Genomic DNA, 5,608 nt, shown 5'->3' with positions numbered 1-5,608 from the left:
TTCATGAAAGTTACTCTGGATTTAGAATGTGCACATCTCTGGGATGTTTCTGAAAGGCGTATGAGCAGTCACCCCAGAGATATACGGGACTTGACCTCTGAGTTTGGTTTTGACCCACACAGCTCTCTGTCCCCGGTGCTGTCATCCTAAACCATCACCTCTGCACACTGTGAGCAATGGTGCCACTCGAGCCAGGACGTCCACCATGTTTGTAGGAATCATGGACCTTCAAGGGTGAGGCTGTGAACTCATCCAATGAGGGAGGCTGTGAAAATGCATCCCAGAGGAAACTGCGGGAATATGATGCTTCTCAGAAGTATCTGGTAGTTTCCATGTGTACACACGTGCTCAGCTGCTTCAGTCATGGCCAACTCTTTGAGACCCTATGGACTGTAACCCTCCAGGATCCTCTGTTCATGGGATTCTCCAGGCAAGAATACTGGAGTGGGTTGCAATGTCTTCCTCCAGGGGATCTTCCTGACCCAGGGACTGAATCTGTGACTCCTGCAGTTCTTGCATTGTGGACAGATTCTTTACCACTGAGCCACCAGGGAAGTCTTGACAGTTTCTATAGCTGATGCTGATTCAAATGGAAGCTTGGCAGGAGTTTGGCATTATGAACAGAGTAGGAACCTATGGTCCTTGCCCCCCACCCACCATGTCCTCTGCCTGCCTTTTGTCTGTGGAAAACTTTAATCAAAGAATACGTTTAGCTAGAGAAATGGGAAATGCTGAAACAAAGGAATACAGTTAAAGGAGACTAACTGTAGTCCTTAAGCATAGTTGAGGATCTTTATTTCTTTCTCAAGGGCTATAGATAATATTCTGAGCCACATCCCATGTGCTGTCTTATAGATGCTAAAACACCAGGTGGGAGAAGTTAGCTACATGGTGCCTAGACTGTACCCAGGATGTGAGCTGCCACAATTCAAGAACTGGCTGCAAAGAAATGGGAATAAATGGACTCCAGAACTGAAGATTAACTGTACCTAAAGCAACCAAGATGACGCTGGTCAGACCACTAGTGACCAATTCAAATATGACTGTTAGAGATAACTGTGCTGTTTCTACTTGTAGTCCCACCCCATTCTATCTATAAAAGTTCTGACCCCCTGCTTGTTGAGAGTGGGCGGATTCAGCCTTTGGACAGTTGTCTGCCGGCTTCTCCCCATCCCAGTTGCCAGATCTGAAATAGAGAAGCTTTCCTTTCCACCAACCTGGCCTGTTTATTGGCTTTTGACGGGCGAGCAACCAGACCCCACACTCGGTCTTTTGTAACAGATTTTGGCCGCCAGGACGGGGCTGCCTGCTGCTGGCTCCTGTGCTTTCACGGCACCTGGCTTACCTGGGTTTTCTAGGGGAGATCTATGGCCATGACAGTGTATGAGCCTGCTTGTGGTTAGCTAGCCCCTAGTAGGGTATATGGGACGTGTTTCTAGCAGCTATCAAAACCATTTGTTTTGAGAATCCTCTCTGTTTCTCCCCTTCTTGGCACTGGCCGCCAACTTGTGCTTTTCATTGGCAGAATGGAAACTTGCATCTAGGAGGAGTTGACAAGCTCCAGGAGTGGGTAAGTCCACTGCGCACTGGTGTGCACACAGCGACCTTCCCATGTGTGAGTGTTAGTGCTATGTGGGCATTCTTGCCAGTTGGTTCTGATGTGTGTCTGATGTTGAGGATCATTTGTGACCACGGACTGCTATTTAGGCATTTTTACCAGTTGGTTCTGACTCCTGGCTAACAGAGCAGGATGGCTGCAGCCCTCAGCAGGTGGCCATTGCTCTGTCTCTTTACGCTGCTCCCTGTTACTAGGCAACAGGTCTTGCGCAGCCATTGGTCGGCGCCTCAGTCGGCCCCACCCAGAAGCAACCAACTGTTGACGAGTGTTAGTTGTCCTGCTCAACTATTGGTCAGCACCACGGCGGGCCCTGCCCACTGGTAACTGTCAGTGAGGGACCACTGGGGAAGCGATTCAGCCAGGGGTCAGTGGGGTCCTGGTCACCCAGTGGAGAGTGAGGTAAGAGGCAGACTCAGGCCTTCTCCGGGAGGCCCTCCAGATTCCCCAGCCTTCGGGCCGTGGGTGAGTGGAGGGCCCAGGGAACAGACTGGGGCTCCATCCCGCAGGGCTCCAGAGGCCTCACAAGGCCTCCACTGGCCTTGGTCCAGCCCTTGAGGCAGCGGTGAACCTCTCCCTCACCCCTGTCTCTGTGACCTAATAGCAGTGGCCGTCCGTATGAGTCACAGTTTGTGGGACCGGGTCTCCCCATTTGGGCAGCTGAGGAGACTGAGGGTCAGTTGAGTTGGGTGCCTGGCTCCCTCAGGGATGATAGCAGAGCATGCCTTGGAAACCTGGACCTGAAGGAGCTGCCAACTGAGATCTGCTTCCTCTCAACCAGGACTGGGACCTTGGACGGTGAAAGGTGTGCCTTGGGACCTTGCCCTTTCTTGTCAGGACAGAGAGTAACATTCATCTATAGAGACTTACAGGAACATCATTACCAGACCTCAGAAACAAACGTTCTGACCCCGAGAAGTCTGCAACAACTAACCACACCCATCCCTCAATTTTTGCTTTTAAGGGGGCTTGCTGAAAGGTTTCATTAATATTGGAGTTCTTAGGGCATGAGCGACCCATCTTAGGGCATGAGCGACCCATCTCCTTGTATGGATGTGTATTAAGCCTTTCTCTGTTCCAAGCTCATTATAATGTTTAGAATTGATAGGCCTCACTGTGTGCCTGGCACATGGGCTTGTGAATTCAGTAACATAACTACCCGTGAGGACTGTTTGTGTCAGGGAAATGTTCCTTTGGGACTCTGTACTGGTCACCCTCGGAGAGGGTTTGTGACTCATCTGTCACTCAGTGTGTGAGACTGTATTCCATTTGCGTGATTGGTATTCTTGCTGCCTTATGCAAAATGACAACTCATTAGGGCGCAATTAAGCAAAATTTTAGCTACAAAATTATAACTAAGACAAAGAAAGATGACTTATTATTATTATTATTTTGAATAACGTATGGCAGCAGCAGATAGTGAAGGACAGGGAATCCGGGCGTGCTGCAGTCTGTGGGGTCACAAAGAGTTGGACACAACTGAGTGACTGAGCAACAAAAAAATGGCAACATTATTTTTTAAGCTTCAGGGAAAATTGGTTAAGATGAAACTCTTGAAAGTCACAAAAACTGGTTCTTTTTGTATATGCAGTTAGGGAAAGCTAGCTTGATAAAACAGTTTTCCTGGCTCCTGAGAAAACAAAAATATGCCTAGGAGAAAGCTTGAAGTTAACTCTTATCAAGTCCTTGAAATACAAACACAGTCCACTTTGCCTGTGACTTTGGTCTTTGGTTAATTGGGTAAAACTTCAAGCTAAAAAAAAAAAAAAAAAAAGAAAAAGGAAAGAAGCCTTTCAAGAATAAGTATGTAAATTCGGCTATTCTATTATCCATAAACTGATTAGTTTAATTGCAATGGCTGATTCATAAAATGTAAAAAGATGAAAGAATGAGATCTCTGTCTGAATGTTTGTGTGTCTCAGCACGTGTGTTTGTCTTTGTATTATATTGCTGAGGTTAATTTGTAAAGAAGCTCTATTTAATTGTCCTTAAAAATATGGTCACTTACAAGTCAAAGAAATCTAAATTTACTTCCTTTTGTCTTGTAAGACTAGAGGGAAATTAAAGATGTTTTGGTTTATTAAACCTGTGTGTTGTACTACTGAAGAAAAATTATGCTATGAAAAGCATGTATGTTTTTAGGGGTTATAGAGTATGTTCTTGAGTTTGCCAATCAAAAAATGCTGGTATAATATTTGACTCACTTAGTTTCATTAAGGCTTCAAGGAGTAAAAATTGTGATATGTAAAAATAATAAGGGAAAGATTTCTGTGTGTAAAACAAGTAGGATATGTGTTGTTGTGGAAGAGAAGATATTTTTGTTGAAGAAAAATGATAGTTTTTTCCTACAGTTCTTTGTTTTTTGACGAAGAAATACAGGACAAATTTGTTTGGATCTAAAAAATAATAAAAGGTTTGTGAAAAAGAAACTTAGAGAAAAGATTTTTGTATATTGTCAGGATTAATGTTAGACTGAATTTAATTAGATATATAAATTTTGTTATTAACAGTAAACTGATGCAAGACTGAATTTGTTCTTTTTCTCTGTTAAGAAAACAAAGTTCTCCTGGAATATTGATCTGACTTTGGTAACAGAGGCTTCTAATGGAAAGTACTTGTTTGGTTTCTAGTTTTGACCCTAATGTACAGGATGGAAAAGTTGTCCAGTGAAGTTGTCGCAAAGTATAGCTACTCATGGTGTGCAGCACTGCTGGCTCTAAGTTTGCTGCTTAAAGCACATGTGTATGGTTTGTGTGACGACTGGGGATAGACGATAAAACATATGGCCTATAAAACATTCCCCTAGTAACATAACTCTGAGCCTGTTCATGATGTCTGATTAGTTTCTTCCCACTGGACAACTGGGCAAATATATGAACAAAGAAGAGGCCTAGCGCCGAGGGACACGGATCGACTAGAGCAGCCAGAGAGCCGCTCTGGCAACGTTGGGAAATGTATTGATTATCAGTGCTCCCTATGGAAGGAATTACATCTAAAAGGGGGAATGATGGAAGAGATTTTCATATACTAAGGCATGGGGAAGTCATTTTGGCCTATACATCATTTAATACAAACTTCAGGTTAACCAAAACAGCCTGTTTGTGGCCTATTTAACATTCACTGCACATCTGCTTTAATCACTAGGACAATAATACAAAGAGGCATTTTGATTATTATCCTCATTGTAATAAATCTAGTAATTTTTAAATATTTGGGTACTATGAAAGTGTATTATCTTTCTTGCTCTGTACTAGTCCCTCCTCAAGATTGAGGAGTATCAAAGCAAAGTGAAAGTGAAGTCGCTCAGTCGTGTCCGACTCTTTTCGACCCCATGGACGGTAGCCTACCAGGCTTCGCGGTCCATGGGATTTTCCAGGCAAGAATACTGGAGTGGGCTGCCATTTCCTTCTCCAGGGGATCTTCCCAACCCAGGGATCGAACCCGGGTCTCCTGCATTGCAAACAGACGCTTTACCGTCTGAGCCATCAAAGCAAAGGGAAGATTCAAAAGGAGCAGGCCCTATGGTCCTTGCCCCTCAGCTCGCCTCTCCCCCCACCCCCGCCCCACCCTGCTGCCACCCACCATGCCCTTTGCCTGCCTTTTGTCTGTGGAAAAAGTTTAATCAAAAAATAAGTTTAACCAGAGAAGTGAGAAACGCCGAAGCCAAGGAAAACAGCTAAAGGAGACTAAATAGTAATAATGTAGTCATTAAGCACAGTCAAGGATCTTTAATTCTTTCTTTCTCAAGGGCTATAGATAATATTCTGAGCCACGTCCCGTGAGCTGTCTTACAGACACTAGACCATCAGGTGGAGAAATTAACTGCATGATGACCAGACTATATCCAAGATATGAGCTTCCACAATTCCGAGAATCAGCTGCAAAGAAATGGGAACAGATGGACCCTGGAACTGAAGGTTCAGTTCAGTCGCTCTGTCGTGTCCAACTCTTTGTGACCCCTTGCACCACAGCACGCCAGGCCTCACTATCCAT

General features: G+C 44.7%; 1 long non-coding RNA gene across 1 annotated transcript; it reads left to right on the top strand.

The window, feature by feature from the left end:
- Positions 1-1,937: 1,937 nt before the first annotated feature.
- On the top strand, positions 1,938-3,395 carry LOC147342677 (uncharacterized). Its single transcript, XR_015157069.1, has 2 exons — positions 1,938-2,017; positions 2,397-3,395. It is a non-coding gene; the product is annotated as an uncharacterized LOC147342677 (long non-coding RNA).
- The last annotated feature ends 2,213 nt before the right edge of the window (positions 3,396-5,608 follow it).

The sequence above is a fragment of the Bos grunniens genome, chromosome 28 (genome assembly GCF_055505025.1).
Source record: "Bos grunniens cultivar Pamir isolate PY7600 chromosome 28, Bosgru_T2T1.0, whole genome shotgun sequence".
Lineage (NCBI taxonomy): Eukaryota > Metazoa > Chordata > Mammalia > Artiodactyla > Bovidae > Bos > Bos grunniens.
The sequence above is the reverse complement of the archived record's forward strand: the minus strand, read 5'-3'. Positions and strand labels throughout refer to the sequence as shown.